Source organism: Stomoxys calcitrans, chromosome 2, assembly GCF_963082655.1.
Source record: "Stomoxys calcitrans chromosome 2, idStoCalc2.1, whole genome shotgun sequence".
Taxonomy (NCBI): domain Eukaryota; kingdom Metazoa; phylum Arthropoda; class Insecta; order Diptera; family Muscidae; genus Stomoxys; species Stomoxys calcitrans.
In genome coordinates, this window is record NC_081553.1 from 235013987 (window position 1) to 235037168 (window position 23182).

Here is a 23182-nt window from a genome sequence, read left to right on the forward strand (position 1 = left end):
GCTTTTTGACATCCGTGTCGTATATGATTCAAATCGGTTTATTTTTAGATATAGCTACAAAAAATATCAATATTTTGTTATACACAATTGAACAATGACTTGTACTTATTAGTATTTGGTCGAAATCGGAACATATTTCGATATAGCTGCTATGGGGCATAAGGTATGCATTTTTTACCGGATTTTTACTAAACGTGGTTTACATACATACCCGTGGAGGTGGGTATCCAAAGTTCAGCCCGGCCCGGCCGAACTTAACACCTTTCTACTTGTTTTCTGATGTTCTCGCCAGGCCTTCAGCGTCTTAGGCGGACAAGCTAATCTCTGCGCTACGGTGGCCCGCTCACATTTAGCTCCTTTATAAATCGATCTCCCCAATCGGTCTATAACCAGATATGTCTTCCATATAAATCGATGCTACGATTTTTGCCTTGCTAGCCAGAAGTTTGGTATATAAAATACCAAATTTGAAATTAATTTTTTGAGAATTTTTAACAGTATCCATAGTGGCGGGTTCCCAAGATTTGGCCGGGCGGAACGTAATACGTTTTTACTTGTCTTTCTTAGCAAGGCCACAGTATACCAAATCGACCATTATAGAAGTTAGTTGCAATGAATGATGTTAGAGTCCTACCTCAATGATGTGTGTGTGTGTGCGAGTTTGTGTTTATCTTTAAATCAGTCTATCAGTCGTCAATTGGAGTAGTTGTAGCAACGCATTTATTTGGATATATTGGCCATATACAAAGTAACATGGCCAAGCATCAATAATTTGTTTGTTGTAAATATTAATCTTCTCACAATCAATCGTGGCAGGAAAGCCATACAAATCGCCAAATAATTGGACAGCATACACAACAACAGCATATAAGGGCGGGTCGAAGTTAATAAATATTTAACAAGAATATATAGGTATAAATAAACTAAACATATATATCCAATTATAAATCGATCTGAACCATATTGAGGTCGGATATCGTGAGGCTCAGAAAAACTCACTGCTTCAAATTTCAGCGAAATCGGGTAATAAATAAAGCTTTTATGGGCTTCGGCCCCCTTATCGGCAGATCGGTCTATTTGGCAGCTATATCTAAATATTGTCCGATCTGAACCATATCTAGGTCAGATTTTGGGAGGCTTAAAATAACCCACTGTTGTAAATTGCAGCGAAATCGGGTAATAAATAAAGTTTTTATGGTCTTTAGACCCCTTATCGGGAGATCGGTCTATATGGTAGCTATATCCAAATATTGTCCGATCCGAACCATATTTAAGTCAGATGTCGGGAGGCCTAAAACTACTCACTGTTTAAAATTTCAGCAAAATCGGATGAAAAATTAAGTTTTTATCGACATTAGACCCTTTATCGGAAAATCGGTCTATATAGCTGTTATATCCATATATGGTCCGATTTTGCCCGTTCAAGAACTTAACCAGCGTGCATCGAAAAGACGTATCTGTGCCAAATTTCAGCTCAATATCTCAATTTTTAAGGCTCTAGAGTGATTACAACAGACGGACGGACAGACGGATAGACGGACAGACACACGGACATCGTTAAATCGTTTTAGAATTTAACGACGATCCGAAATATATATACTCTGTAGCCCCGAAAATAGATATTTCGATGTGTTGCAAACGGAATGACTGAATGAATATGCCGCCTATCCTACGGTGATGGGTATAACAGGTAAAAACGTGTTAATCTCGGCCGGGCTGAATCTTATATACCCTCCACCATGGATAGCATTTGTCAAGTACTTTGCTCGGTATCTCTTTTCAGGCAAACAAAGGATAATGGATAAAAATTGCCATGCAATTGGAGCTATAACAAGTTATGAACCGATTCGAACCATACTTGGATTTCAGCCAAATTGGATTAGAATTACGCCCTCTAGAGGCTCAATAAATATAATCGGGAGATCGGTACCTAATATACAATAGAAGCTATATTAGATTTGTTTTAAACCACTTCAGCCATACGAGACACGTATGTATATTAGAGGTCATGGGAGAAGTCGTTGTATAAAATTTCAGTCAAATCGGAAAAGAATTGCGCCCTCTAGAGGCTAAGAAGTATAATCGGGTTATCGGTTAATACTGGAGCTATATTAGGTTGTGAACCAATTTAGACCAAACTGAACACAGTTGTTGGAATCCGTAACATAATATCTCGACCGCAGCCAAATCGGATAAGGATTGGGCCCTCTAAGGCTTAAGCGTCAAGATCCAATATCGGTTTATATGACAGGTATATCAGGTTATGAACCATTTTTAACGATACCTAACACAGTTATTAAAAGCTATAACAAAACACTTCATGCAAAATGTCTGCATCTGGACGGACCAAAGGGCGGACGGACCGAAGGACGGACGGACCAAAGGATGGACGGACCGAAGGACGGACGGACCGAAGGACGGACGGACCGAAGGACGGACGGACCGAAGGACGGACGGACCGAAGGACGGACGGACCGAAGGACGGACGGACCGAAGGACGGACGGACCGAAGGACGGACGGACCGAAGGACGGACGGACCGAAGGACGGTCGACCGGAGGACGGACGGACCGAAGGACGGTCGACCGGAGGACGGACGGACCGAAGGACGGACGGAGCGAAGGACGGACGGACCGAAGGGCGGACGGACCGAAGGACGGACGGACCGAAGGACGGACGGACCAAAGGACGGACGGACCGAAGAACGGACGGCCAGAAGAACGGACGAACCGAAGGACGGACGGACCGAAGGACAGTCGACCGGAGGACGGACGGACCGAAGGTTGGACGGACCGAAGGTCGGACGGACCGAAGGTCGGACGGACCGAAGGTCGGACGGACCGAAGGTCGGACGGACCGAAGGACGTGCGGGCATGGCTAGTTCGATTCAAAATGTCCAGACGATCAAGAATATATATTCTATACTGAGTTGGAGATCAATTTTTCAAGGTGTTACAATGACTACGGAATGACTAGGTTAGTATACCCCCATCCCCCAATTTTGAGGATGGAACTGTTACCAAACACTTCGCTCCAAAAATGGATATCACATTCATTTTCTACTCGGTCAATTAACATATTCGGAGTGGTTTTAGGCATTAGAGCGCCAACCAGATACTTGGACAGGAACACTAATTTCATGTTTGTAATCTACTCCTTCGTACCATTCATTTGAACCCCCAGATGAACCCCTTACAGAAATGATCGGCTAATATTCCGATTTGTGGAGTGGTTAAGGAGGCGGAGTCCTATTCATTACTCGGACCTCGTTTATAATCTCATATTCTAAATTTACACCCTAATACCTTTCATTTGAGTACCATCCTGACATAATCGCCTAATATGTCTATTTGGGGCTGATTTGGACTTGGGGAGGCCGCTTAGGTACTGGGACCTAATTTTGAATATCATTTTAGTACTGCACTCTCGAATACCATTCATTTAAGTCCCAAATTCTTCCGATCGGTCCAATTAAGTATTTCAGCTGCATTGATATTGCACCCCCTCTAATATGCAGTCACAAACGATTTAAACCTTTTTCAGTTTTTGTTTTTATTTGCTTAATTCGATGGGTATCAAATCGAAGCTATTCGAACTGAATTGAATCCAATGGAAGCGTCTGGTCATTCACTATTCTATTCAGCAGCAGATATAGCTACTGTTTGGTGATACAGGAGACGGGGTTGAAGTAAATAAACACATCGAAACATTGTGGCAGTCAAGTTGCGATATGAATGAACAGAAAAGTGCGAAAAAGTGCAGCAAAGTCATACAAAAGTCGATATATTTAGTGGTCATTGGAACATCAACATCAACTGCTCTCAAAGTGCAACTGAACACTGAGCAGCCACGTGAGCATAGTATGATTGCAAATTTACTTCAAGCGATTATGGTTGGCTTAAAGGATTCAAATATGAAGTAGCATGTTGGTTTTGAACTCATGGATGTTGGCTTCAAGTCAACATCGCGTTGTTGATAAATCCCAACAAACAAAAACAACAGATATGCAGCCTTCATAGATGAAATGCAAATCATGGGTCAATGCATTTAAACCCAACACAAAGAGCATTCGACAGTTTGGCTCTTTTAAGGGCGGAAGTAATTAACATGCATGATATGTCGGTTTATTTATGTATGACTGAGCGAAATCACTGCTTCTTTTCAAAAATTTATTGTGTAGACGGGCAATGCCCACTAAATAATACCCTACAACTATTCATATATGGAGCATGGTCCACAGAAAAAAAAGTTGGTTGAAAATTTAAGATTTTTATTTGCTTGAAGAATTTTGCCAATAATTATGAGTCAAAGAACTAAAACTTCAAAATATCCGCCGAATTCCCAATTTAGAATGCGAAAGGGATTTTTATGTGGACATTTTTGTACCCTACACCACCACTGTGGTATGGGGTATTATAACTTTGTGCATTTGTTTGCAACGCTTAGAAGGAGAAGAGCTAGACCCATTGATAAGTACACCGTTCAGCTAACAATCACTTCCTGATTCGATTTAGCTATGTCCGTCTGTCTGTCCATGTATTCTTACAGGTCAAGTTACAAGTCGCATTTATGGTCTGATTGTCATAAAAATTTTGCACAAGTCTCTTTTACAGGCCCAAGGACGAACGCTAATGATTTTGAACAAAATCGGTTCAGATTTAGATATAGCTCCCATATATATCTTTCATCCGGTATGTCTTTTTAAGGCTGTAGAAGCCACAATTTTGGTCTGATCTTTACAAAATTTGGCAAAGAGGTGCTTTACTTGATGTCTTCATATTTGTGCACAATTTCTTAAAAATCGGTTTCAGATATGGATATACCTCCCATATATATCTTCCATCCGATGTGGACTTTTAAGACTGTAGAAGCCACAATTTCGGTTCAATCTTTACAAAATTTGGCATGAGGTGCTACATTTGACGTCTTCATATGTGTGCAAAATTTCATAAAAAATTCATCGGTTCAGATATAGATATACTTCCCATATATTCCAAGTGATTCCAAGTCGTCTCGTATTCTAATTAGTGACCATCTAACCATCTTCCTTTTGGATGTTGCAAACAAATTCACTAATTTTTAATACCCTATGCCTCAGTAGTGGTATGGGGTATATAACTATTGTCAGGTTTTTATGGTTCAATGGCTCTTCATTTATAATTTAAACATCATTCATCAGCTCAATTACCATAAATCCTTGGACCAGTCACATTCGTTCCGTATATCCGCCTTCAAAAATCAAATTGAAATCGAATATCAAATAATATTTCAAAATCGCCATCGAATAAATTATTTATGTACATGGCATAAATGGAATCAAATTTAGTTGAATAGACATAAAATGTGGTTGCAATTACTTGCCAATCCAGACCACTCCAATTGACATGGACAACAAAGTGCCACCGAACTGAGCTCCAAATTGAAATGCACACATGAAAATGAAATTCGGATGTATGAATGTAATTGCTTTTGACTGGACTAGAGCATTGAATGCAATTGGGGAAACGTTCGCAAAGAACCTGTTATGGTGCACGTGTGCGTGTGTGTGTGTGTGCCTGTATTTGGTCTATAGTTTGGCAATGTAGATTGACAGCAGATGTGGTAACGACAGCAATATTCAATGGATGACATGCAAATAACCGGGTAAATGCCATTGTTTGGCTGCAACAGATGCTGCCATTGCTGTTGCGGGAGCTGTTGGATGACAACTTAAAGCACAAAATATACCATGGCGAATAAGTTGACCCGGCTGATGTGGGATCAATGGAAGAGCAACCGCGTCCACTCCATGGCCGTTAAGTGCTGTTTGCTTGGCTAACCAGCATTAGCAGCCATCACAGAAGCCCGTTGCCCCCTTGCCCAACCAACCCCCATGCGAGTGCCTTATAATGGAGTGTCCGAAATGGTTGTTTGGATTACATGCCAGTTTGCCAACCATTACTGCTACCATTTAATTATAATCTCATTAAGCGTTTTGCATTGCACTGCATTAATTTAGTTACGAGTTCGCGTATTACTTTGCAACATAAACACGCATACCAATACACACACTAACACCACCATCATATGGATGCTTGCTTGGCAGGGATGTAAATTGGTTTTAATTTTTGAGTTCATTTTATTTGGTTAGAATAAGTTTATGAACTGAGTGTGTTTTAATTTAATTTTAGCAAATGAATAGTTTTTATTTTTTTCAAACCACATATGGAAATGGTAATTTTGTGAATTTGTGGCTAAAATTTATAATTAAATGCAAACAAGTATACGGACGTAATCATCGGCAGGGCCGAATTTTGTATAACCAAGAATCTTTTGTCATGTTTAAATTAGAACCACTAAGTGCCAATTCGAAGCTTCAAAGAGTTTAAAATACTAGTAGAGGTCAATGAGGTTTCCGAACAATGTGCAGAAAGAAATTGGCCCTTCGATGGGCTGAAAAAGTTCATATTGGCTCTATATAGGATCCCATGCGTACAACATTTCACTCAAGTATAAGAAAACTTGCGGCTGCAGGAGTTTTTTTTGCCCCAGAATGGGCATCCCTAACGCATAGCTCAAGATATTTTCCTCAATCAAATTTCCATCTGAATGCAGATGAAATTGCTGACGCTTACGTTGATACTGATGTTGTTAACATTGGACCCTCAATAAGCGAACAGATATTGAAACTTGTAATTAAAACGCATTAGAGCTGCGCACCAATTAAAGATGATGGCTTCAAACAAACTGGAGCTGTCAAGAATTGAAACAAATTATAATAACACCATTAAAACAAGCACCAAATCACTATCTTGTATATAAAAATCAATTTGTGTTTGTTTGTAGATTTATTTGTTTGTTTGTATCTTTGTGTGTTCCTTATAGACTCAAAAACGGCTGAACCGATTTTCTTGAAATTTTCACAGATGGTGCATAATGACCCCGTGGTGAAAATAGGGTTTTTGATATCTGAAGGCGGAAACGCCAGAGATGGGTGGTGCGATTTAAGCGAAATTTTGTGTGCTCTCATACAGTTACCTAAAAATAAAAATTTGGTATCCAAATTTCGTATGGAGTGCTTAGGGGGGCTGCCCCACTCTTAAACCTACCAAACACATATTAAGACCAATCACGACAATATGGGACTCAAATGAAAGGTATATAGGATAAGAAAACGTATCTGATATCCAATTGTCGGACCAAGTGCTAGGGGGACCACCCTAAGCCCCAAAACAACCCCAAATCGGACATATTTACCGACCATGGCAATATGGGAGTCAAATGAAAGGTATTTGCGAGTAGAATAAGAATCTGATATCCAAATGTGGGACCACGTTTTTTGAGGTCCACCCCTTTCTCATAACACCCCCAAACAGGACTTATTTACTGACCATGGGGATATGGGGCTTAAATAAAAGATATTTGAATGTTGAATACGAATCTGATATTCAAATATGGGACCAAGTGTTTGGGAGGCCGCCTCTCACCAAAAACATCCCCCAAAGGGGACAAATTTACGACCACAGCAATATGAGGCTCAAATGAAAGGTCTTTGGAAGTAAAGCACGAATTTAATATCAATATTCGGGAAAAGTGTCTATGGGGCTACCCCGCCCCCACAACACCACCCAAATAGTAAGTATTTTCGGACTATTGCAATATGAGGCTCAAATAAGAGGGTTTTTAAAGTGGAACACGAATCCGATATATATTTTCAAGGCCAACTCACTTAGTGGTCGCCCATCCCCCAAAACACCCCCCAAGCCGGGGCTCAAATTAAAAGTATGTGGGAGTAGACTACGTATGTGATATCAACATTCGGGGCCAACTGTCTAGCGGACGTCCGAACACCATAACAACCCCCAGATAGGACATATTTGCTCACCAAGACAATTTGGGTCTTTAAGAGAGTGGAACTAAATATTCATAGTTTTTACGGGCAATACCCCAAACCGGACATATTTGCTGACTTTTGCAATAAGAGATTAGAAAACGAATTTGATATCCAATTTTGAGGGCAATGGCAATATGGGGTTCAAATAAATGATATATAGATATATGAGAATAGAGCACGTTGCTGATATATTTTCAGGGCTTCGAATTAGGGGGACCACCCCCCTCCCCAAAACACTCCTAAATAGGGCATATTTACGGACCATGACAATGTGGGGCTTAATCGAAAGATATTGGGGGGTAGAGCAAGAATTGATACCCATTTTCGGGACCAATTTTCTGGGGGTGTACCCCTTTCCCAAAATACCCCACAAACAGCAATTTTTTAGTGAATATCGCAATATGGGGCTCAAACAAAGGTATTTGGGACTAGTATACGAATTTGATATCCAAATGTAGGACCATGTATTTAGTCCCTTTCCCAAAACACCCCCAAATAAAAAACATTTTTCGACCATGCCAATATGTGGCTCAAATGAAAGGTATTTGAGATTAGAAAACGAATTTGATGACCTATTTTGGGGCCATGGTTTGGGGTCGCCTCATCATGTAAACTCCTCTTAAGCCAATGGCAATATGGGGTTTAAAGAAATGGTATTTTAGAGAAGAGCACGATGCTGATATTTTTTCAGGGCCAAGTATATGGGGGACAACCTCTCCCCCGAAAACACCACTAAATCAGACATCATGAGACTATCGGTCTGAAATGAAGTATTTTGAGAATGGAGTACACCTTACATCCATACTTAAATTCGTAGACCAATAAAGATCATGTGGGATTCAGATAAAGGCACTTGTATTGTTGAACTGTTAGTCAAGTTTGCATGGTATTTCACTAAAATATCTATAATTGTCGAAAATAAATATTCCAAGGAAACTTTTGTTCCAAAGAAAGTAAAAGAAGGCGCAGCGGAGCGGGCCCGGGTCAGCTAGTATGACATAAAATTAGGTCCATATCAGCCGACCATGGCTATATGAGATTCAAATGAAAGTTATTTGGGAGTAGTTTACGAATATGACATAAAAATTTGCGTTCAAGTCTAGGTGCTGAGGTGATGGGTATCCAAAGTTCTGCCCGGCCTAACACAACTTAATAGCTAACTCGTCTTTTGAACAATTAAGTTCGGCAGTTTGCTCTTCCAATGTCGACATCAATGTCAATCTCCTAATTCAATATATTTATTGTAGACATTAATGTTCTATTCATTGAAAAATTCTTCAGTTTCATTCTTGTGTACACCTGTTTTGGGTTTTCTTATTGCTGAACTTTACCTTCATATTTATTTAAATTTTTGTTTTTCTACTCCCAAAATAAACAAAAAAACTTTTTGGTCAATGACAAAGCAAACATTCAACTGCGGCTGCATTGAACTCTGAAAAGTTTCCATCATAAGGACATGGCAAAGTCAGAAGCTACATTTGCTATTTTGTCAAGGCTTTTGCTTTGTAATCGCTTTTCCCTGCTGGTCAGTTGGCCGATCTGATGGTCTTGGAAAAGAAAAGAAAAAAAAAACAACATTTTCCGCACAAAACTGTCAACGAACTCAAAAGACAAGCAAATCTGTTCACTTTGGTTAGTCCCATTTTTTTCGTTCATTCGCTTTTACGTCCATTTTAATGAGTCTGGTTTGCTGGTTAAATAAATGAGGAAAACTTCCAAACGTGATTGGTTCAGCATTGTGACAGTTGTTCGAGCAGAGTTTTTAATTAAAATCAAAAACAAAAAAAAAACCACCATCAGGACTCACAAAATTGTGGAATGTGCTCAAGGATAAATGGCAAACTTTAGGGAAACAGTTTTTTTTCCAAATCTTTAAAACTGTTCCAAGTTAATTTATAATTGGTGTGGAGTGTAATGAGTCACCATAGATATTTGATGAAATTAATTTAATATAATTTTGAAGAGTAGTCCTTAAAAGGACCAAATGTTTCAAAATATCATAATTTCTAAAAAACAAAAAACAAAAATTGGAAAAATTAGATACGACCAGTAAGGAAAAGCAAAAGACGGGTGGAGCCGTCTATATAATACCCTACACCATCGTATCTACATACTAATTTTATTGCATGGAACCTATTTTGAAATTTAGGCAGCGTTTATTTTGCATACCATTTGAAATATACAATAAAATCTTTTAAGAGCTATATCTAAAACTGAAACGACTTTCATGAAATTTAGCACACGTAATAGAACTTCAAACAAAACACCTCACGCTAAATAAATTTTAAAAGTTCGAACCAAAATTGTGGCTTTTATAGCCTTCAAAAGGCCATATCGGTTGAAAGATATATATGGGAGCTATATCATAATCTGATCCGATTTTTGTCAAATATTGCACGCGTATTGGGAAGTCAAATAAAACGTCTCGTACTAACTTTTATAAGGATCGAATTATGGCTACTACAGCCTTAGAAGGGCATGTCGGATGAAAGATTTATATGGGAGCTCTATCTAACTTTAATCCGATTTTTTTCAAAATCTACAGCGTTTATCCTTGGGCCAAAAAAATCACTTGTGCAAAATTTCATGACAATTGGACAACAAATGCAAACTGCACCTTGATCACAAGAATACATGGATCGACAGACAGACGGACAGAGCTTAATCGAATCTGGAATTAATACTAAGTCGAACGGTATACTTATCCATGGATAACGTTCTTCATAACGTTGCAAACAATTGCACAAAGTTGAAATACCCTGTACCGCAGTGGTGGTGTAGGGTATAAAAATGGAATTCACTTGTGAACATTTTTGTGCAACTATTTTTCACAACTTTCGGCGAAGATTATCGCGACAAGAGTCCATTGATGAACATCGATGAGAAGATAGTGTGGGCAGTCCGCATTTAAGTCAGCTGGAACTGACGGTGTTATCCCGGCGATGCTGCATGAGTCCCTTAGAGTTACCCTGCCCTTGCTTAAACGGATTTTCCGAGCCATCATGGCATGGTCCTACATTACAAGGGCATAGAGGGCGGGCAAGGTGGTCTTTATCTCCAAGGCGAGAAAAACAAACCACAGCACGACGAATGATTTTAGGCCTAATAATCTGTCATCATTTTTGCTGAAAACACTGGAAATACTGATTGACTTGAAGGTGAGAGGGATACTGATGCCGGAGAACTTCAGTGGGGTATAACACGCATACCACAAAGAAACGGCACTTTCACTAAGTGATCGAGATGTCTCTACGACAGAGTAGCCTAATAATCTGTCATCATTTTTGCTGAAAACACTGGAAATACTGATTGACTTGAAGGTGAGAGGGATACTGATGCCGGAGAACTTCAGTGGGGTATAACACGCATACCACAAAGAAACGGCACTTTCACTAAGTGATCGAGATGTCTCTACGACAGAGTAGCTTACTATGGTGGCTTGTTTGGATATTAAGGGGGCCATCAATAACGAGAAGATAGCATCGAAGTCGTCGCAGTGGAAAGCACCGGGATTCACCCTATAATCTCCGAGTGGACTAATGATATGCTCTACGACAGGGTTATTAACGAAAACCTGGGAGATGGTGGGATCAGCAGGCGGGTAACCAGAAGAACACCCCAGGGAGGGGTGTGTGTTCTCGGCTGTTTCGGAGTGGTACATCACAGTTTGGTATCCTGAATTGTTTAGAGAAATTCAACAACCGAACAAGAGAAGACAAATTATTGTTCACCAATGCAATGTCAGTTCTCATACATCCGCTTAAACCAGAGCCTTTTGACCAACCAAAACGTCTAATTGACTGGTCATCCGCCGTACAGCCCTGACCAATGATAATAAAAATGCATTGTCAATGATTTTGCTCGCTAGAAAACGCTATTGAAGCGTTCAATAACGATGTTTTGGGGGTGCCTCATTCGGAATGGAAAAAGTGCTTAGATAATTGGTTTGAGGTCATGCAAAAGTGTATAGATCTTGTTGGAGGAAACTTTGAAAAAAATTTAACAAAATTTTTTAATGATAAAAATTTGCATTTTCTTTATTAGGCCAGAATTTTATATAGCTGCCCTCGTATTGCCTTTTTTCTCACTTTACTTTAAAATCGACTTAAATTTTTGTTGATTTTCCAGCCTGATGATATCCTAGCCTTAAAATGACCGCTAAAGTTCAACAGCATTTATTTTTAATTAATCATTGCAATTACGTAGAAAACAACCATTCACAATTATGACTGTGGTCACCTGGGCGTATAAGTAACCAACAGTTCAACCAATTAAATGAGACCAATGCCAGTGGAGCGTGTGATTATTTTTGTATTTGCGGCCGGCTTGGCTAAAGCCATCGTAGCGTATGAGCAACATTGTTGATTAACAAATCATGGGGTTGGCTTCATTTACACATTCATTCATGCAGTCTCACCACCACTTTCCCCTGATGTTGTGGCTTAATTATTTTCTCCCGGAGGTTTTTGAAACGTACTAAAAAAACTGCCTATTTTTTCACTTGCCTTGTGCCAGCATGGCATTGGGCAGAAAGCGAAAATTGACCAAAGACCTGGAATTTATGCTCATGATTTGCATACAAAACGTGTGAGTGTGTGTGTGTGTGTTCGCTAATGATGACTTCATACTCAACATGTCCTCACCATGTCAAGCCGCACTCCACCATATCCAAGTGGGCATCTTCATGTTTCATAATGGGTGCTATGTAACACACATTCTATTCATTGCGTTTGTTTGTTTAGAAAAAAAATGGCTACACTCGAATGTATGCATGTGCGTGGGTGCGTTTGTTTAGGCAACCCATATATTTTGAAGGGTATGCTGGGAACAGTGGTTAAAACAAATTGTCCAGGCAAAGGAGGAAATGAGCTAGATACATTATCTGTGTGCCCAGAGAAATTTCATACTGGTGCGGTATGAATTGAGCCCTTCAAGTGCTCAAATTACCCAAAATTTGAATTTCAAAATCGTATTTTACTCTCAAAGATACTTCATTTAAGTCCGAGGCAGTTTCCCGACAGGTCTGCTTATGTGTTTTTTGGTGATGGAGCGGCAGTCGGATACTTGGGCCACAACTCATACTCTACTAAGCAACACCTTTTTTTAAGACACTTGGCAAAAAGCCATGCGAAAAATTTCAGATTGGATAAGAATTGAGCCGTATAGAGGTTCAATAATTCAATATACATTTTTTTTATGGCAGCGATATCAAATCCTGGACCGATTTGCCCATCAGCCCCTCTCACTGACCACCTTCAACTTCAAGCGCCTAGATTAACCCTTTCGACGGTTAGAGTGCCTTCGACAAACAGACCGACGGAAATGGTTAACCCAGTAACGCCCTGACTCTGGATTACCTTGTCCGATTTGACGAAATTTCTGTAAAGAGCAAATATATTGACGTAGTCCTATGTTAATTTTTTTTTTTTCTTAAAGATAAAAAAAATTAGAACATTTTTGAAAAAACTTTCCATCGGGCTTTTGGTCTTCCCGGTTTGCGTGTATCACCGTGTTTGTCTTCAAAATACTTCTTTGCTGGAGTTTCTTCATCCAATCTGACAACATGACCTAGCCAACGCAGCCGTTGTATTTTGATGCGTGTAACTATGCTATCGTCGTCATACAGCTCATGCAGCTCGTGGTTCATACGTCGCCTATATTCTCCATTATCGCAAACTGGTCCATATATTTTACGAAGAATCTTTCTCTCAAATACTCCAAAAACTGCCTCATCTGCTCTCACAAGCATCCATGCTTCAGAACCATATAACAGCACGGGTAGTATCAGTGTCTTGTATCTATCGAGAGGTGTCCTTGTTTCTAAACTGCTTACTTAGTCCAAAGTAGCATCTGTTTGCCAGTATTATTCTTCGCTTTATCTCAAAACTCGTGTCATTCGTTTCGGTTACGGCGGTGGCGAGGTAGATAAAGTTACTGACTGACCCAAAGTTGTAGATCCCAACTTTCTCCATTTTCTTTATCTGCTCGGTTGTGCAAGGCTTTATGGAAGTTGAAACCATCCATTTCATCTTATCTCCATTAACTGCCGAACCTATTTCACTGACTCTCTTTCGATTCTTTCAAAGGCTGCAGTTACTACTTCCGGTGACCGACCTATGATATCGATGTCGTCGGCATATCTATTCACATCTGCATCTCGTATAATCTTCTCCAGCAGGATATTAAAGAGATCACACGATAGCCTGTCTCCCTCCTTGTCTGAAACCTCGTTTGGTATTAAATGGTTCGGAGAGATTCATTCCTATTCTTACTGAGGAACGCGTATCAGCAAGTGTCATCCTGCAGAGTCTTATTAATGTTGCAGGGATACCAAACTCAGACATGGCTTGAAATACCTTTGAACGTAAAGGAGTATCGAAAGCGGCTTTGTAGTCAACAAAGAGATGGTAGGTGTTGATTTATCCTTCTCGGGTCTTTTCCAGGATGGATTTACCAGGTCTAAAGCCGCATTGATAGGGCCCAATTAGCTCATTGCCTTTCACACAGTACACTCGAGAGTATCTTGTATGCGATGGGGCAGAGACCTATTACTCTGTAGTTGGCACATTCCGTCTTGTCTCCTTTCTTGTGTACCGGACATGGTATGCTGAGGTTTCAATCATCAGGTATGCGTTCTTCTAGTCAGATTGCCCAGATAAGCTGATGCATACGCCTTATCAGCGTGTCGCCTCCGGTCTCAAATAGTTCATCAGGTAACCCGTGGGCTCCTGCTGCCTTGTTGTTCTTTAGTCGGGTCACTGCTACTTGGACCTCATTCTGACTAGGAGGTATACATTCTATACCATCATCAGGGATTGGTTCTGCGGTATCCTTTTCGCCGCCAACGTTGGGTAAAATGTTCTTTCCATATCCTCAGCATTTGTCAGTTACCAGATTTTCTTCTTCGTCTCTGCAGGAGGATGTCCCGGCACCAAAGCCATCGGTTTGATGTTTAATTCTTTGGTAGAATTTCCGGACTTTATTTTGACTCCTGTACATCTCAAATCGCTCACACTCACGTCTTTCCATTTACTTTTTCTTTCTGCGGAATAAACGTTTCTCCGTGTCTAAACAACAACTGCATCAAAAAGTTGAGTCTTTAGTACCTAATCTCAAATACTTTGATCTTCCATAACACTTTCTTCTCCTTTGGTCACTGTGGACCATCACAAAATTGTTGTTTTTTACATTTTTTTCTGCAACTGCTTGACCATGGCAACTCAGCCACAGGAATACAAATTGAAAAATATGGTCAGTGCTTGTGTAGATTGGATGAACGAGTGGGTGTGCGAGTGATTGCATGTGTCACTGTAAACCCTTGCACATAGTGGTTAAGGACACAAGTGTGTGTGTGTGTGTGTGTATTCATGTGCGTTTGCCTGCGAGTGTCAATATATTACAAAATGTTTGTTTGTAACTCGCACAGTAAAAAGGAGCAAATGAGTGTGGCTTTGTGTGAGTGTTTTAAATGGAAACATAAAAACGCTTTTGCCCCATGCGGTTGCATTTATTATGAGTTCAGTGCAGCATGCGTCATCAAATTCTTTCAAAGTTTTACATCTCAATGTTGTCACCTCAGCTGTCGCTCCGACGTCTCTTCATCTTGCTCTCCCAGCAATGTTTGAATATTTACCAGCTGCAAGTTCTTGTAAACTCAATAGCGCGTGCTGATGTCTAAGTGTTAGTGTTGGCATTTAAGCCAGTGTACTTGTGTTGAGCCACAATGTGTGACAATAATAACGACGACATCAACAAGGATGACGATGTTGGCGATGATGATGGTGCAGTAAAGCCAATGGAACATCACTTTGCCAAAGTTTAAGCGTTCGTACACTCTGCTCTTTGCGCCGTGACAACAAAGCGAGCGGTGAGCAGAAAAAAAATGGAAATGTAAAGAACATTAAAATGTCATGCCATGTCCTTGCCCTGAGTATGGTGTAAGGTAGACAGAGGCCTATTGCCATTATCGCTACATTTTTAGGTGTTCCATTTTTGGTGTGTCTATTCTTGTTTTTCTTTGGCTCTTGTCATTTCAATTTGCCTAGCTCTATAGGGATTTTCAAAAAAAACACAAAGTATGTGGCTATACCTACAATGTGCATTTTCCTGCTTCTTGTATAAATCATACTTACCCAGTAGACTATTACCATCTGATGCCCGCAAAAAAAAAGCATAAACCAGGTTATTATTTTGTAAAACAGCAGTGAGCTATATGAATGGATATTAAGGTATAGAAGCCAAAACAAAAAAATTTTTGGGTTCTGGTTGCTGTATATACCAATCAATGAGGTAAAGCAAAACAAGCGAAGACAAAATTCAACCCTAGCCGACTATATAATGCCCTACGTGCATGAAAGGTATATCCCAAACCCCAAAGCGATTTCTTTTAAATTCACCTGTAATGTACAGAGTCATAAGAGAAACATTTATGTCAAAGTTTGTGCAATATTGCAATGTTCGTCCAAATCGGAAGAAAGCGCTTGTTAAGGCCCTAGTAGTGAAAAGCGGGCTCTACACAGAAAAATATAAAGGTCGGGTTCAATCACAAAGTTAATTGATCCAATTAATTTTTTAATTGTAATTGCTTCAAGCATTAAAATTCAAAAAATTAATCACAGTTTTTGAAAAAAGATGATTGAACAAAATTTCAATGAAAAAATTCTACATTCAATTAAAAAAATGATTCAACATTTTTGAAATTTCCAATTAATTTTTTAATGGATTCAATTAAAAAAATTATTGAACATTTTTCAAAATTTCAATTAATTTTTTAATTGATCACATCAAAATATGATTCAAATTTCCGATATATTTAATTAATTTTTTTAATTGGATCAATTAAAAATTTTATTGAAAACACACAAATGTTATACTAAAATGTTTGTTGAATGCGCTCTGTATAAGCCGTACCCTCGAATCGATGCAACACAATTCACATATGTAAAACTGCTTGAACACGAATTTGAGGTTTATGTTCGGGTCCATGATCATTATTACGAAACAAACACCTCCGAAAGTTTTCCAAAAATGTCAGCGGAAAATATTGTTTCTACAATTGAAAAAGAGTAGCGAGACGCATAGCTAGTCCTACCGACATAGAGTAGTATTTATTAATAAACATTTTTATTCCCTCACCAAAGGATGGGGGTGTAATAATCTAGTCATTCCATTTGTTACACCTCGAAATACTGATCTAGGACCCCATAAAGTAAAGTATTCTTGATCGTCTCGACATCCTGAGGGAATCCAGCTATGTCCGTCCGTCCGTCTGTCGAAATCACGATAGCGATCGAAAGCGTAAAACTTGCCGCTTGAAATTTTACACAGATACTTAGTATTGGAGGCCACCATAGCGCAGAGTTTAGCATGTCCGCTTATGACACTAAACGCCTGGGTTCGAATCCTGGCGAGACTATCAAAAAAATTTTTCAGCGGTGGGTTTCCCCTCCTAAAACTTCTCACCTAAGAGTAGTCGCACTGCGGCACGCCGTTCGGACTTGGCTATAAAAAGGAGGTCCCCTATCATTGAGCTTAAAGTTGAATCGGACTGCACTCATTGATATGTGAGAAGTTGCCCCTGTTCCTTAGTGGAATGTTCATCGGCAAAATTTGCTAATTTTACTTAGTATTCGTGTAGATTTATGGGGATTGCAAAAGGGCCATATCGATTCAGATTTGGATATAGCTCCCATATAAACCAATCTCCCGATTCGTCTTCTTGAGCCCCTGGAAGCCTCAATTTTCATCCGATTTAGCTGAAACTTTGCACAAAGTGTTTTATTATGACTTTAAACAAGTGTGTTAAGTACCGTCTAAATCGGTCAAGAACCTGATAAAGCTCCCATATAAACCGATCTCCTGATTTGACTTCTTGAGCCCCTGGAAGCCACAATTTTCATCCGTTTTGGCTAACATTTTGCTTAGAGTTATGATATGACTTCCAATAACTGTATTAAGTAGGGTCCGAATCGGTCTATAACCTGATTTAGCTCCCTAATAATCCGATCTTCCGATTTGATTTCTTGAGCTTTTACAAGCCGCAATTTTTGTTCGATTTTTCTGAAATTTTGCATGGATGTTCTGTTACAGCTTCCAACAACAGTGCCAAATACGGTTCTAATCTGTCTATAACCTGGTATAGCTCCCATATAAACCGATTTCCCATTTTGACTTTGATTTGACACATTTAGAACCCAGATACTGAGATCTATGTCCGGCTGACTGACCACCGAATGGGGCAGATTGTATCAGTTTAACGCGAGGACGTCATATAACAGCATCTAAATGTAAACTGGCCATTAAGAATACAACCACCATGGTAGCAATGTGTTGTTGTTGTTGTACCACATATTTTACATGTGAAGATAGCGATGCTCGTCAAGCAAGGCAGCCGTTGTAACGCTAAGGTTATTGCCTATTTAAAGCGATTATCAAAGGCACTCAGAGTATTCACCCAAAAGGCGGTGCGAACCGACCTCACACTGAGAGTATCCACTCTATATCGCTGATTGTCTGCACGACGGCAATTGCAGTGACCCCTTATTTCTTCGTAGCATTCCACCATCCGCAAACTGTGGACGTGGCTGGTAGCTTTCAGCTGAGCTTCTCAAGATAACGATGAACATCACAAAGATAGCGTAGCTCCAAGTGACAACCTGTGTAGTGCTCATAGTTATCCCATGCCCAGATGGATGGTTGTATCATGAACAGTCTTAGGGTGTAAGAAGTCTATTCACGCCTATTGTGAGGATGGCACGATCCGCATCGTTTGGGTGAAGGGTAACAGCGGGTTAAGAGGGAACGAAAGGGCTGTTGAATTGACCGAAGGGGAGAGAGTACTGCCAGCAGTAAGCTTCGTGAATTCGAAAATATTCGGTGCTGCCAGGGTTAAGGACGTGCATTAAGCACTGTGGAACAGTGATCCGTCGATAGGACATGCTGGGGGATCCAGATCGCTAGAAGACGTGGCTATTGCTAGAGGAAGAAAGAAGGAGTATGGTTTTCGACATCATTACGAGTCACATGCGCATACAGGCTCACTAATGACGAATATGTGCAGCAAGTTACAGCGTATGTAGGGCATGTAGGGTAGATGTTGAGACATACATAGAATATTTCCTACATCATTTGGTTGCTAATACAATACCTAAATTGAACCCGTTCCTTGCATGGAGAGAAAAACGTTTAAGGATTTCAGATAAGGGAATTGGTTTATATGGGAGTTATATCAGGTTATACACCGATTTGAATCGTACCTGGCACGGTTATTGAAAGTTGTAACAGAAGCCAGGTGCTAAATTTCAGCAAATATATTTCGCACAAAATTGAGGCTTTTTGGGGTGGAGAAGTCAAATCGAAAGATCGGTTTGGATTAGTTAAGGTTAAGTTGGATGAGGATGATAGCTGACATAGCCCATTGTGATTCCTCAATAGACTTTCTATCTCAGATCCAAGTTGTTCAAAGGGCATTGCCAATGATTTCGGCACATTACATCAATGTACCGTTGTGATGATTGGATGAAAGTTTTCAGTCTTTCTGCATTCATTCCTCTTAACTCCTCCAATGTCTGAATGAAAAAGGATCCCAGCATCTCAATCCTACTATGACTTAATGCCGGCCATTGGCAAAGGAAGTGAAAACTATCCTCCTCAGAGTCAGTTCCCTGACACTAGCGGCAGATGTCGTTATTTCTAATTCATATGCCATTCATATGGGTAATTAGCTCATTATGTCTTGTTTTAATACCCATACCCGAATTTTTACTCGACTCCGGGAAGATAGCTCGACTCAAACTCCGGAGTCGACTCCGAGCACTTAATTTTTTTTAATTTTTTTTTTAATTTGAAATCTTTTAAAAAAAGTTTTTTTTATTTCCTAAGCCGAATTCACGGATCAGACAGCCGGTGCAAAATTGCTCGACTCCGACTCCGCAATAATCGTCCCTAGATGAATCCTCTTCACCGATAATAGAGCATCTATGACACGATTAGAACGTTCGTCCCATAGTTGATTCGCGTGCTCACAACCTGCTGTTGAGTTCCATTTGTCAAACCACGTTTCCTTTTAACGTAAACGGAGCTCGTAGTTGAAATGTGATGGAGGCGGGTAAATTTTCGTTACTACCGACCGTGGGAAGATTTGCGCGTCGAGTATTTGAAGGACGAAAAGTCAAATATTTGGAGGCCGCCCAAAACTTACAAAATTTTCAGCGGTGGTTATCCCGCCCTAAAGCTGGCGACATTTGTGAGGATCTATGCCATTTGAAAAAATGGTATGGCAGTCGTTTTAAAACACCTCCCCAAAAGAGGTGTCACACTGCGGCACGCCGAACGGACTCGGCTATAAAAAATATGACCTTTATCATTGAGCTTAAACTTGAATCGGTATGTGAGAAGTTTGTCCCTTATGGAATGATCATGAGCAAATTTGCATTTACAAAGTAGGAATATAAAATGGAGCCAAGAACCAAAGAAATCTCTGTGGTTGGGAAAGGGTTTTCCTTGTTCGCTCTTTTTGGCTAAGGTAGAAATTAAACATTATCCAAATATCATGATGTAGATGTATATGAAGTACATAAATATTCTTGTCACTGGGATTGGGAACATCCTGATGAATTGAAGGATTACCTTTATTCGATTCAGTTATTAAGATGCCTTGGCTTGCACTGTCACTTCAAAGAATGAACACCAACTTTGTATAAGAAAATCATTAAAGTCGTCGAACTTAATACCATTTTAGCCTTTTATGTTTTTTCCCAGCCCTTTTTGTTTCTCTTCCAAACATGATACCAAAGAGAAAGGTCCTGTGAAAGAAAGTGTGTAACAAGAATAATGATTCTCGCTGTTTTACTCTTAGCTCAATAAGTCTATTGAAAATGAGACCTCGTCTAATGCTGCAGGCTCAGTTGCCTGTCATGTTAATGGCCAAGCAAGCAAACATCTAAGCAGAGGGGAAGTGGGACAGCCAACACATATGTGTATGCCACAATGTACGCTGTCTACGAAGCCATACCTGATGCAATACATCCCAACGAAATCGTTGTTAGTGAGGGTAATGGCAATGGTTGCTGATGACGTTCGTGGCAGCTGTGACATTATCCATGGTCTTATACAAAAGTATGGTGATGGCACTGCCTCCGGGGAATGTTGGTTTAGATGCCGATACAGCTTGAATATGGATGACATGGCAGTGTGGCCATAGAATTTACTTGGCAATGTTTAGCAAAAACAAACACAAGCGAGTACCAAGTGAAAAGCCATGAGACTCCCTGTATCGGTAGTTACATCAGCAACAACATGCTCATCATCATCATCATCATCGTCATTAGCATCAATATCACCATCCCCATCACCATCAACGACATCATCCATGAACATTTATTTATAAAGTGATTGTTGATGTCCTAATTCACCGCTTTTTTGCAGCAGCAACACCACTGCCTTGCTGCCTTGTTGTCTTCCCTGGCAGAGTATGTGATAAGATCTTTCAAATTGGAAAACAATGTGCGAAGGGTAACTACAAGCGAAGTAGTTCTACCAGATGAGGGGCGATAGTCAAGCAAATTCAATAAAATTTTCTCCTAAAAACCCCCACTCCATGCCATGGCCTAACGATAATTCTGTCCAATCGGAATGGGAATCGAAATCGTTGAACAACAAAAACCGCACCTATTTGAAACGAATAAACAAACAACTCAGAGAAATGCCAATAAACCGCAAAATGACAATATGCTCGACTGATTTTATTATTACAACATTTCCAGATTGAATTACTACACAGAGATTTGTGGTTTTTCTTGTTGTCCCTCTGAAAATGTAGCAATTCCTGTCATTGTTATCTATAGGCCTGCGGTTTCTGTTTTAAATTTTAATGGAATCTAGTTTTCAAAAAAAAAAAAACTAAAAAAGCACCGATAGAACAAAGAATAAAAACTAGGGTATATATGTAGGTGAAGAAGAAAAAACCATTACCAGTTAATTGCTAGTTACCTATCCGTTACTGACCCGGACGGCACAATGATTATCGTAGCTGGCCTCTTGGGTCAACTCAGGAGGCCTTGGAGGATGGGCGGCAACCCACACCCTTCCGGCCGGGCCGAATCTTATATACCCTCCACCATGGATCGCATTTGTCGAGTTCTTTCCCGGTATCTCTTTTTAGACAAACAAAGGATAAAAGAAAAGAATTGCTATACTAATTGAACTGAATGTTGGAGACCACAGTAGAACTCTATATGTAAATTTTCAGCCAAATCGAATAAGAATTTTGCCTTTTAGGGATTTAAGAAGTAAAATGTGATCGGTTTATATGGGAGCAGTACCTGTCTAAAGACCGATTCAGACCACATTTGACACGTATATTGGAGGTCATGGGAGAAGGCGTTCCAACCAAATCGGATAATAATTACGCCCTCTTGAGGATCAAGAAGTCAAGATCCCAGAACGGTTTATATGGCAGCTATATCTGGTTATGGACCGATTTAAACCATATTTGGTACAGTAGTCATAGAAAAACACTTCATTCAAAACTGCAGCCAAATCGGATAGGAAATGCGCCCTCCAGTGGGTCAAGAAGTCAAGATCAAAGATCGGTTTATATGGCAGCTATATCAAAACATGGGCCAATTTGGCCCATTTAAAATCCCAACCTGACCTACACTATTAAGAAGTATTTGTGCAAAATTTCAAGCGGCTAGCTTTACTCCTTCGAATGTTAGCGTGCTTTCGACAGACGGACGGGCGGACTGACATACTTGGCTAGATCGACTTAAAATGACATGACGATCAAGCGCATATACACTTTATGGATTCTAAGACGCATATTTCGAGGTGTTACAAACAGGATGACAAAATTAGTATACCCCCATCCTATGGTTTAGGGTATAAAAAAAACAGAAGGAGTGGACAAACCCGAGTGGGGGGCCAACCCAACTACTGTGTTCAGTAGCTCGATAAATGGCACGTAGGCAAGACCGATGGCTGTTCCGACCGGCGTAGACGAACCCCTCCTGGCGCACTTGTCCGCCCTCTCATTTCCTGGAATCCACTCATGCCCAGAAACCCATGTCAACATCACATCGTGGGCCCGGAGCCTATTCAGGGATTCCAAACAGTCCGCCACGCATCTCGACCTCACCATCCTCCACATAAATTCTGAGTTTCGAGAGCGGTTAGCCCCTTGCCGGAATTTCTTTTGCAGCAATGTCCGCCATGTCCTGATGTCCTGAAAGACCGTACACTCGTCCGGCAGTCTCAGAGACATACTGATATTGAGTGCATCAGAGTAGACTTCCAATCCAGTCCCTGACTC

The 23182-nt window shown here is 40.2% G+C and overlaps 1 protein-coding gene across 7 annotated transcripts in view; it reads left to right on the forward strand.

The window, feature by feature from the left end:
* LOC106095634 (5-hydroxytryptamine receptor 2A) overlaps window positions 1–23182 on the forward strand; it is a 149999-nt gene that overhangs the window by 46228 nt on the left and 80589 nt on the right. The window lies entirely within an intron of this gene.